This window comes from Carassius auratus, chromosome 28 (genome assembly GCF_003368295.1).
Source record: "Carassius auratus strain Wakin chromosome 28, ASM336829v1, whole genome shotgun sequence".
Taxonomy (NCBI): domain Eukaryota; kingdom Metazoa; phylum Chordata; class Actinopteri; order Cypriniformes; family Cyprinidae; genus Carassius; species Carassius auratus.
Genome location: NC_039270.1, coordinates 12,439,246 through 12,451,705, shown reverse-complemented (window position 1 = coordinate 12,451,705; position 12,460 = coordinate 12,439,246). Strand labels below are relative to the sequence as shown.

Sequence of the window (12,460 nt, the reverse complement as noted above, 5' to 3'; positions counted from 1 at the left end):
CTGCTTTTTTGTTTTATCATCTTTCAAGAAGTCTTAATAAGAGACAAAACCAAATGTGAGAGGGAAAACCGATTTATCGAATCCCACACGTGACAGCAAAACCAAAAAGGCAGTCTAGATGCGTAACCTTTTTGGTGCGAGAGAGAAACTCTCGATGTACCTCCTCGTCTAAACTATTTAAACACAACTGAAAAACAGGACGTACTCCACAGTTTTGACTTTAACCCAGATACCAAGGAGCTCAAAATAGCATTGAAGTTTAGATACTATCACTCTACGTGTCTGGTGCAGTAGACGCCTCGTGATTGACTAGACAATTTCCTGACAAGTCGATCACGTCTTTCTTTGAAAAAAGAAGACAATGTAGCAGATCATATGTACAGGGGAGCACATCAGTATTTTACTGGTCATGCTGGGAGTCTTGTGTCATGCTTTCCATGAATACATGTACAAAAACAAGAGAGAACAAAATAGGAGAGGTGAAGTGGATATGATTGGACCTGTCGCTTGAGCAAAAAGACAAATATTAGCTGTCAAAAACACTTTTGCACACCGTCAAAATGCCAGCTATGGCACAATGGTCATTGTTCTCGGCTAATCCCATTCCCGGGCGTCTGTGAAGAGAATTCACCATACTACAATCCACCAAATCCCATCTTTCCTTTGAGAAGTGTTCCCCAAAGGTTTACAAAGCTCAACTACTAACAATCTCAACTGGTTCAGTGTGATGTAAGATTGTCCTTAACGTCTGTTTGATGAAAACCACTCTTCCATCAATTGACGTTCAACTACAGGGCAAAAAAAGATGGACTGTCTCCAACAGAGAGCAACAAAAAAAAAAATGGAAGGCTTAATATATGTATTTCTTTGTCTACCACAGTATGACGGCATCTAATAATACCTAAAACATTAAACTCAAGTCTAATTTCCATTCAAATAGCTCGGAAACAATAACAAAAAAAACATGATGGTGACAGGTCATCAACCACCAATGGACTGGAAAGAAGTCTTTCCCCAAAGAACTTTGATGGATGGGAAAGGACACGAGGAATTGTGGGAAAAATTGGGGGTTGACAAAAATGGGGTTAGTGGTTAAATAATGGAAAAGCTGCATCATGGTACACAATACTGGAGAGGAAGTGGGGGTGTGAGAGAAAAGGCACTGAAAAACCAAACACTGTTCAGATAATTAATGCTTTGGGATATAATAAACTCGAGATGAAACAATAACCCTTATGTATGCATGTATGTAATATAATATGTGGCCTATATCGTTGTGTGTGTCCCTAGCATACAGCTAACAAACATGGGCCAAAAGCCACAAAGCTCTTATTGTGTTTTCATGGGGTCTTTTGTGGTGGAACAAAATGGTTGTCTGACTGAAAGTGTGCCTCACTGAAAGGTCTGCTCATGAGTTCATCCTTGACTTGCTGAATGTATAATCCATTCACTCAAACAGGCTGAGGCATCTGACTGGAATGCAGGCCTCCTTCCTCCTCGTTTCTCTCTCTCTCACACCGCTTCCCCTCACATTATCTGCGGACCGGCCCAACCTTGCCCTGCCCGTCTGCAGCCATGTTTTGTCTCCAGTTATAGGGCTGCACGCTCTTGTTCACAGCATTGTTCGTCTGTAAACAAAAGGCTTCCTTTCTCTCCGCCACGCCTTCCTTCTTAAAACTGTACGGGAAAGACGACGTAGGAAAGGAGAGAAGGGTGGAGATGTCGTCTTGTAAGTGGAGAGCGAGGTGTAATCTCAGATTCGCTTCCTGCTACCGCACTCTCCGGATTCCCTCCTTTCGTGATTTTCATGAGTAAGGAAGGTTTTAGTTGAACTTTCTCACTCACCTGATTGGTATCTCATTCATTAGGGCCGCATCTTGGCATCCTGTTTGAACAAGCTCACATCTGAGTCAAGATGTGCGCTTATCAACGGAGAACTCTGTGACCAATCAAGATACTGCTACCATAAGTGCTACAGGAGGCGCAAAGACATTATCGGATTGGACTGGAGTCCTGGAATCCATTTTCCACTGCCTTCTTTACAAAGCCAAAGGTCAATCTCTTAGTCAGAGGTCTGAGAGACCACTTAGTCATGAACTGAACACCACATAAGACTGAAAGAAAACACAAGAGACTTAAGGATCATCAGTGGCTATCCCAGAATTCCTCTGTGGTTTCCATCTCAGACTGTGAATCATTTCTTTTAGGTTGCACATCAAGGGATTGGCCAATGCCGATACCAAAATCTTGCTTAAAGGAGAACATTCATAGTAAATAATTCACCTGGTGGAAAAGTGTCTGAATCAAGGGCATTTACCTTCAAAAGTCAATCAGAACTATAATTCACCGATCAAGTGACAAAAATGAAGAAACACACTTTAAAATGTGGTTTAACTGTAGAAATTACAGTCACAAATAGGTTGGCTGCAACAATATAACCTTCCTGCAATGCTTCTGAATCACCACTGCAAAAATAAATGAATCATTTAAAAGTCATTTTAGTCATAAATGTAAGTTTGCAATTTGAATTGAATGTGACAAGATAAATGACCATGTTTTCAACTGAGCTGACAAAATGAAAAGCACAATCCGAGTTTGACTCATGAACAAACGAGTCCTACGAACCAGTTCTGTTTAGTGAATGAAAAACATGTAGCGCAACCAAAGTAGCCCAGTTCATGAAAAAATTAATCTTACAAACCATTTTTGTCTAGCAAACAATTCAATAAGCACATGAGCTGCCTCTTTTTAATGAATCAAATATATACTGTGCAACAAATGTAGTCCGATTCATTAAAAAGAACCATCATCTCTACGTGAATCACTCAAAAAGATTGTTTCATGAAGGAGAGTAATGTGTGTGTGGACAAAGAATCACTAAAAGAAAACCAAATCCAACTACATTGCATTTGATCAAGTATTTTAAAAACATGATCTGCATGATCAATAAAACTTAAAAGTTACCATTGCTCCAGCTTCAAATCATAAACAAATCATAATTGACAAGCATGTTTTTGCTTTCTGTAAAAAAATAAACCCACAGATTGTTTAAAAGGGTAACATTTACACTTTAGTTGAAGCAAAACCTCCAGGAACAAGATTTTAATGAACCAAAACATTTTGGGAGGAGTACACAAGAAAACCTGAAAAACAAATATCTGCTCGATTGTTCACACTCAGGTTGAATAAAGTTTAAGTTACCTTATGATTAACTCAAATTAATGAAGGTATATAAGATGTTTCATCTAATCACAGCAGGGAGAGTTCATCAAATTGAACACTTAATCCTTTACCCAAGCAACAGCAATGCCCTTTGGCTGCCGATATAGTATTAATGAAAACAAACTGCTTTGGAGACAATATCCACCACAACAATGAGAAGGCATTGGACTGTCTCTTCTCCTGAGATACATGGCTACAAGATGTGAAGGGGAAACCCACAGATCCGGGCCATATAACCCAGACCTTCAACACTTCAACAAAAAGGAAAAACCACTATGAGCAGACGTGGTGAACCGGTGGAGGAAGGTCTGGGGTAGTGGGCTCAGACTAAACAACGCAGACCTCAGGAAGCCTGGACAACTGCCTAGGTGCACTTGGAGCTGCTACAGGTAAACATTAAGATCTGTTCTTGAAAGGGACCTCCGCTGTGTGTGGCTCTGCAGACCGACCCCGAGTTTACCTCTGAGTAGATGCTTCACGTCTCATCTGCTCAGGCGCTGCTGAAGTGAGAAGTTCAACAGAGCAGAAAAATGAGATCGTAAAGATTATGAAAATATGAATTATGAACACAAATAATCAATTTAAAAATCTAAAAAAGCTAGAACAGAAAACAACTTGCATATTATAAAGCAACTACATTGCGAAAAATGACTTAATAAAACTGATTACTGGGATACATTTCAGAAGAAACTTTCCAAATTTGACATTTAATTCAATGTGCTACTTGGCGTTTCTTTATTTCACACGCACACAAAAAATAGTTGGATTGTCCAGCGGGGAACGTTTAGTAAAATCTACCCTTTGTCAAATGAAGACATGTATTTTAGTCTACCGACATTAATCAATTTAATTCCCACTAGAGAGCAACCCTGGCTTGCTTTTCCAACTGTAAACCATTAATTGCCTCTATCTGATCAACACAGCAGTACGTTCCCATCTGAATCACCCATAAACAGCATGTAGTTGAGCGGAGTTAATTTTCCTAACAATCCATCAGTGTCCACTACTATAAACAGCACTGGTCTTAAAGATCCACTGAATCCAATGAAAAACCAGTAGAAGAACATCGAATCGACCACAAATGACCAATATTTGGCTATTTTAAACTGTGAGCATTGGTAAATAACCACACAAGAACCAGTGAATCCAATGAAAGACCAGTAGAAGAACATCATATGGACCATAAACCACCAATATTTGGCTATTTTAAACTGTGAGCATTGGTAAATAATCATAATTCCTTCAGCAGTATTTTTGTCTTGTTTTCAAGTAAAAAATATCTTAAAACAAGATAAACTGCATTGGAAACCTGTATAAGACATTGCTTTCAAAGAACATCTTTATATTATTTATAGACACATAACTAAACAACCATATTTACATGACTTACTTGACATTTAGCTACTGATAAGATGGGTGGAACTTTTATCAGAAACCTGTCTAGATTAAATCTACATCACCCCAGAATTACACTAAAAAAAGGAATTATACTGTCCTTAAAGGAAACAATTGGCAAATTATTCCCAAAGCAAAAATTACAATTTGTAAATGGGGCAAGAAAAGAAACTTAAATCATGACATGTCCTCTAAATCGAGTCTTAATATCCAATACAATTTAAAATTGAAATCCCCGAAGTTTGAAACAGGAAATCAGGCCAATATTATCAGACAAATCAATAATGTGACCCCAAACACAGCTGTAGGTCTTAATACAAGGCGAGAAACAGACATTTATGCTAGTTGAGGTGAGCAGCAGGGATGCACTGATATATCGGCCACCGATTTTTGAATATTTTTAAGCCATTGTCATATCAGAAATAGCATGAAAAGGGCCGATATCGATGGTTTATTAATTAACTGCATGGAGACAACGAGTTGCATGTCTGTTACATAATCCAATGTTTTTCTCTGGGCAAAATAATTAAATACTTTTGAACTAGTTTCTGTGAACCGAGAAAATGGAATAAAACCATAGGCTACATAAAAAGGAATATATAGGCCTATGCATACAAACTATGTAATAAAGAAGAATGCAGGAACAGACACAAATAACAATTCTGCTCAGAGTGAACTGATCAATTTTATTTTATAAAACATTATAACCCCTGCTTTATGCAACTGACCAATATCGGTATCAGAATCGGCCAATTGTTAAAATAGGAGATCAGGCAGAGGTCACAACTCTGCTGTCAAACACAGGCAATTAGATTAAGTGTGCTTACATGGGTCGGCATGACATTTCATGACATCATGGTTTAAAGCACGGGTCTTACACTCGCATTAGATCGAGGGCCGGACACCTGCTTTTCTGGACCTACTAAAGTCCAGCTTTAATGACCAAAAGTGAAGTAAATTAAAATGAAGCACATAAAACTTATTTCATTCATAAGAGGCTTTTAGATTAAACATACACAATCAAAATTGAAAGTTAAAGGAATATTTATCAATAACAAAGAGAGAAACCCTTGCTACTATTGAGTGGCAAAATTTACCTTTACAAAGGCATCTCAAAACAAAAATCCAAAGATAATACGAAAATAAGCCTAAAACAGAATATAATATATAATTCTGTTAAACTCCAAAAAGTTTTATTATTTTATTTTCATTAACAACCTTTAAAAATTCAAAGTAGGATTGAACTGGGTTGCTGCAGGACAGTTTTGTCATCCGCAGACTGAATTTGGCATTTTGGCAATTAAAATATTTTTTTCCACTTTAGAATACATCCTTTAATGGGTAACACTTTAGAATAATGGTCCATTAGTTAATTTTAGTTAACTACTTTAGTTAACATGATTTATGCAAGAACAACCCTTCTACAGCATTTATTAATCTTATTTGATGTTAATTTCAACATTTACTAATGCATTATTCAAATCAAAAGTTGTGCTTGTTAACATTAGTTAATACACTGTGTATTAGCAGGAACTAACAATGAATAACTGTATTTTCATTAACTAACATTAACAAAGAGAATAAGAGAATAAATACGTTAATAAATGTATTTTTCATTGTTTGTTCATGTTATTTAATGAATTAACTAAACTAAATTAACTAAAGTGTTACCCTATAATGTACATAAACAAATGAGCTAAAACAAGATATAGCTTATTATAAAATAAAGTGAATTAAATCTTTCTCCACAAGCTGGACTGCTCTCCTCCATAATACTGACACAAACAACCAGGGAGAGACAGCAAAAAGAGAAAGAAAAGTAAAGAAATTGAGGCCTATAGCCTGTACCAAAAACCAGGCCCAGTGCGCAGATATATACGTTATACACCCAAATGTTTACTATTAAAAATCGCCCCGCCTGAGACCACAAAACCGTGAGAAATGTCTTGAAAGCTGTTCCTGATCTACAGAATTACAGAGTGCTAATGAGGAACGTCTAGCCAAATGTTTTTGTTTTCAGCCAGACATGCGGTGGAAGTCATACGCAGACTTGTCTCAGCTGGCATCGGACCACAAACCAGTTCCTGATCCTGGATCACATTTCCCCCAGTCAAATCTGGTCAATCAAGGTAAAAAAAAAAAAAAAGGAACACACAGCATTATTGCTCAGAGACGTGAAAAACAAACCTGAACGCTTCTAACATCTTCACATCTGGTCTGAATGATTGCACAACGCAGCGGCCAGTGCAGTTGGTTCTTATTTAAACACTGTGTCTGCGTCTCTGTCGCAGATGTCCAGCTTATCTGACCGTTGCAGTTCAGATGCAATGGCTTGTAAGCACAACCGTCTCTGCCTTTGCCTTGCAGCAGAGCAGCTGAACCAACAGGAAATCCAGTCTCAGTCTATTAATTGGTGGAACAATTTCAATCATTTGAGGGCTCTCAGTCGGAGAAAAAAAAAGTTTACAAATGGCGTGCAATAATTGCACTTTCTTTTCACCTGCTTTCGATTTGTTGCCCCCCCCCCCACCCTTTAAACTCTCCGCTAGAATGCAATTCGGAAATTTGGCAGCTGAGTCGACAGCCATTTGCAGCTAAACATGGTGTTTTTACCAGCCTTTCTGTCTGGAGACACAGATGAAGAGACTTCCACAGCATACTATTAACTATTACATCACAATTAGACAAGGACAACAGTCTAATGCCGACAAATAAACACTCTACTCTGACTTTTCTCAACTCAAGTCAATGTTTGAACCCCAGCTCTGAACTAAGATTACACTGTGTGCTTACAGTTAACATAACCCAATTTACTCCAGCAATATGACGTATTTCTGATAGAAACATGAGAAAAACAAATGTTGTTAGGGCTCTATGATTTCTGCCATGCACAAAATGTGGATGGAATCGTGGAATCCAGTCAAAAAAGTGACATTTACAGTATAACGCACAATGTCATGGAATTTGGCAAATTCTGGATGAATAAATCAGAAGCAGGTCAATACATTTAAATCTAAATGTGATATGGAATAATAGAGAATATCAAGCCCCAAGATACTATTTAAATAAGATTGCTGCATATTCTCCACTCCTCTGTTCAAATGCACCGTTTCGTTTACTACACACATACTGAAGCGTGAACGATCCCTATAACTGCTCTGAGAGACACTTCACGAGCTTTTACCATTTCTTGTGAGAAAAACTATCGTCATATCATAAACAAACAAAAACTTAAAGCTCTTCACAGCAACCCGTCAAATATAAGTTTGGTTTAACCTGAAGAAACAGTAATAGAAATATATTACTTAATGAAATGATAATACTACTAGTAATAATAACATTGTTATTAAAATATTCTTTTTGCTGAATATTTACCAGAAAAAAATATTTTCCAGAATTTATTTACCAGAAAACTTAATACACAACACAGTATTTCTGGAAGGAGAAAACAAACAAACAAATAAAAAAATTAAAATGGAAACCAGAAAATTGATGAAAACAGAATTTGGTAAAAATAAAGCTAAATTTGAATAAGCACCTATTTTGCATTTAAGACCATTGTGATTTTAATATTTTAAAATAATTTTCATGTCAAATAAACATGTTCCCCACAAATTCCTCTTAAATGCATTCACAAAATGACATTTTTACAGTGTAATTCCCATAGTGATTTCAATGGTGAATTTATCATTAGATCCTAAATATTACACAGTGTTTTTAAACCACAATAAATGTTAAAACAAGACTTAAGGATGTATGACAAAAATATAAATAATAATATTTTTATGTACTGCAGAAATGATTTTTAAAAAAATAGGGATGAGTGATCCCATTTAATTTATTTTCAACATGGACAAAACACAGATATCAACACCACTATTGATAGCACTACTTAAATTGACTTTTTTTTTTTTGCAGTTTTCTGAGGACAAAACAGGTAATAATGATCATTTGACATTATATTTGAAAGCCACATTTAATAATCCAATAACATCAAAATGTATAATATTTCAGGACCAATCTATCCTCTCTAATTATTAATCACTAAAGTAATGAGAAAGCAATAGCAAAAATCTGTAAAGGATTTAAAACAAGCTTCATTTCTTTGTGCAAGACAATATATATAATTTGTTTTTCTTCATTAGACATTGTAATTACATATAGACTTAATCTAGACGGGCTTTGTTAGATTCACGCTTACTGTCAGCAGCTGAATGTCAAGTAACCAGTTAAGCAAATGCAAATGTTGCAATAACAAGTACATGTAATGATATCCTCAGATTAGGAACCTGGTCTACCATCATGGAGCAAGACACTGAACCCAAGGTTACTCCAAAGGAGCGTGGCACTAAAAGTGAACTAGACCTAAAAAAAAACCCCTAAAAAATAATGAATAATCTCTATCAATCCACACAAGAAATCTTTTTTAAAGAGTAAGGGGAGTCCTTTGATTTCCTCAGTGAATTTGCATTCCACAGATGACACTTGCCACCACAAAACGCCCCGAGTCTGCAAAGCCCTGCACCGCCATTACATCTCGCTTGAGTCATACCAAGAATCGTATGCATGATCCTTGCACATTTATTAATTACATACCAAGCAATGATATCAGCTTATTAGCATCAGAAACAGACACTGAACAGTAGTCTACTGCAGTAAACATAGGTCTACAGCTCGAATCGTCCTATCCTCTCTACCTCATTCCATCAGACACAGCGCAAGCTTAAATATTTCATTTGGCTGCTCGCAACCAGTGGAAAGACTTGGAATCTGCCGAAGTGCTGATCCTGGAGGAACATTAAACATGGCCACTGTCATATGTCTGAACGTCCACTCGTGTTTGTTTAGCTGTTTGCATCAAACTAAATAAAAGTGACTTCGAGGATTACAGCACAAATGTAGTCATCTGCTTGCAATAACAAGACCAAGATGGGTTCAGAAAGCATGAGCTCCTCTTAACCTCCAACATGATTCAGTCAGCAGAAACTAACTTGCTAAACTGTACTTCGTTAAAACGACATCATTCTCACACATACTTGTCTATGTCTTCCCGTTATTGTAGATATATGGTACACTACGGGAGCGGGCTTAGCATGTTGTTTTCACAAGAAAACATTTTTATTATGAGAAAAGATGTTGTTTTAATGAGCAACATGAATATGAATCTGATATTGCGTAGCTTGTCAGTGTTGCTGACCAGATGCACATGGCAATCACATGCAATTTATCATGCAGACCTAGTGCGCTATGGGGACTTGATTTGTGTTTTTGGAGCTTGTTATTCTTCTTTTACGTTTTACAAAAGAAAAAATACAGGTTTTCGAAAGACCTGAGGGTGAATAAATTAATTTTGATTTCTGGGTCAACGATCCTTTTAAGAAAGTATAATGAAAATATTGTAGAAGGTAATGAAGGGTGTAAGATCACTAGGAAGTGGACATACGTAAAAGTGGGCTCAGGAATCACAAATTGAACAAGTTTTCACAACAATCCAGAAATAATACTCCATGAAAGCATTTAGCCTGGAAAGGTTGTGCTTTATAGTGATTTGTCCTCAGTTAAACGGCTTGCACTGGACATAAAAAAGCTGTATGCATTTAATATAAAAATAAAAAAGTTGTTCAAAGTTGTTATCAGAGTATGTTTTATAAGAAAATAACTTTTCAGCTTTTCTACTTTAAAATAATTCAATGTCTCACAAACAGTTACAATGAAACGTAATAGGAATTACCAAGTGAAAACTGTTTCCACACCAAATTTTGTTAGGTGAACATGTACAACAGCCACTGGGATTTTTTTTATATAATAAAAAAACCATCAGAGAGACAATAAAAAGTTTGCAACCAATCAGGATGCCTCGATCCCAGAAAGCACCTAGGTTAATCTTGTATATAGTGCTGCACTGGGCACTGGTGGAAGGCTGTGAGATGACAGCAGGTCAGTCATTGTAAAAGTTTTATCCTCATTCCAACCCACAGCGCGGTGAAAATAGCTCATTTAAGGGTGCAACAGCAGCCAGGAGGAAAATGAGCTCTTTCTATATGTGAGAGCCAGACATCTCCACAGCCCCACAGACGAATCTCCCGTCTCACAGACTGCTGCTTCCTCCCACAACCGCACCGCTGGGTCACGACGAATACTACAACATCCTGCTGCATACCTGGAGGTTGATTTCACTGCATGCTACGCTTCATTGTGGAAAACATTCCCTGAGGTCACCAACAGAGACTTTTAGAAAGACAGACTGATCATCAGGATTTTTCATCGATATTCACATTTTTGATTCTTCAACATCGGGTCTTACTGCCATTTGGTGGGTCTTTAAAAAAACATCACGCAACAACACAACTAAGAGTTCAACAGGAAGCAGCAGCGTTCACAGGAAACACAACTTACTTATTGTTTGCATAAAGTAGCCTACTCATGTTTTATGCAACAACCATTCTTCACTTACTTTTTTTTCATTCTGAAGTAAAAAATTAGTAACATTTAACAGTCACGGCCCTCACAGGCCAAATAAATGAAAAAAATATTGCCAATCATGAATAAAACACCCATAATGCATATTATGTCTTTAACATTGCACTAAAAAATAATTAAGCCATTATTATTAACATTGCACTAAAAAATAATTAAGCCTAAGCTATTAGTGTAAAAATATAGTAATAAAACAATAATTATAATTCATCATATTGTACATGTAAAAATAAAAACATTTGTCTCTTGGTTGTTAAAACCAATAAAAAAATGTCTATAATGAAACGGAACCTGTCCTTTGACTTATATAAGCTATATTATAAGCTAATATAATAGAAGATACTCACAAATTACAGTCTGACTATATGTTTTGTAGGACAATACCAAGTTCAAAGATTTAACTTTAAAATAATAGACATGTACAACCAATTTTTCATTATTTTACTACTTTTTGACACAACAGTAACTTGTCACGGGTATAACAACAAAAGCATACACATTGTGGATATTTTAATAAGTAGGAAATGTAAACTTTTTTCAACAACCCAACTTATAAAACGGACAGATGCAGAGAAAATGCCATTTATCAGTAGATCTATATCAAGAAGCCGATAACGGATTAAGTTTCAAGTATCGACAAAATATGAGTCCAACCTACTGTCGGTCAGTGCATTAGCACCAGGTTATTTTTAACAGTAACGTTACCATCTGTTGGGCATTGTGTGTGTAAAATCGAAATTACTCTTCATTTTCAAAAAATACGACTCTATTTGGTTAATCCCCGCTAACTAGTAGCCTAATTAGTGTTATAGTTTACAATTCCACATGGTACAAACATTTCAAATACAACGATGAGATTAGACACTTGCAGCAGAGCATCAATGTGATTAACGCAACACGGATTTATTAAACCTTCATTTTACATGCGGCGCAAAAGGGTCTACAAAAAGTACGCTTTAAATTTGTGCGTTTTGTAAATTATTTCACAGAATGTATGTCAATAATCCATATTGTTTGCAGCGCCGGTGGCTAATCTTAAAAATCCCTGTGTCAGCGAGTCTTCGTTTGAATAAGCACGCTAAAGATAGTCGCAACGCAACTTAGAAAACGTAAACAATGAACGCAAAAGAAAAGTAACGTTAATTGTTGCGCTCCCGCTGCATTATGACGTTGCTCAAGCCTGCTAAGGAACGCAGCGCTGCAAAAAATATACAAAAACCTTGTTTTCTGACAATTAAACACGCTAGAGTCCTTATAAACATAAAGCCCAGATGTAAAGACAGAAAAGCATAATGACTTACAGCAATACCTGTTAGCCAGTTAACGTTAGCCAGTTTCAGATGAAACTGTGTCGATGTCGCTAATT

General features: G+C 36.5%; 1 protein-coding gene across 2 annotated transcripts in view; it reads right to left on the bottom strand.

Moving 5' to 3' along the window:
• Positions 1-12,460, bottom strand: part of LOC113046806 (E3 ubiquitin-protein ligase SMURF2-like) — a 46,964-nt gene that overhangs the window by 34,047 nt on the left and 457 nt on the right. The window lies entirely within an intron of this gene.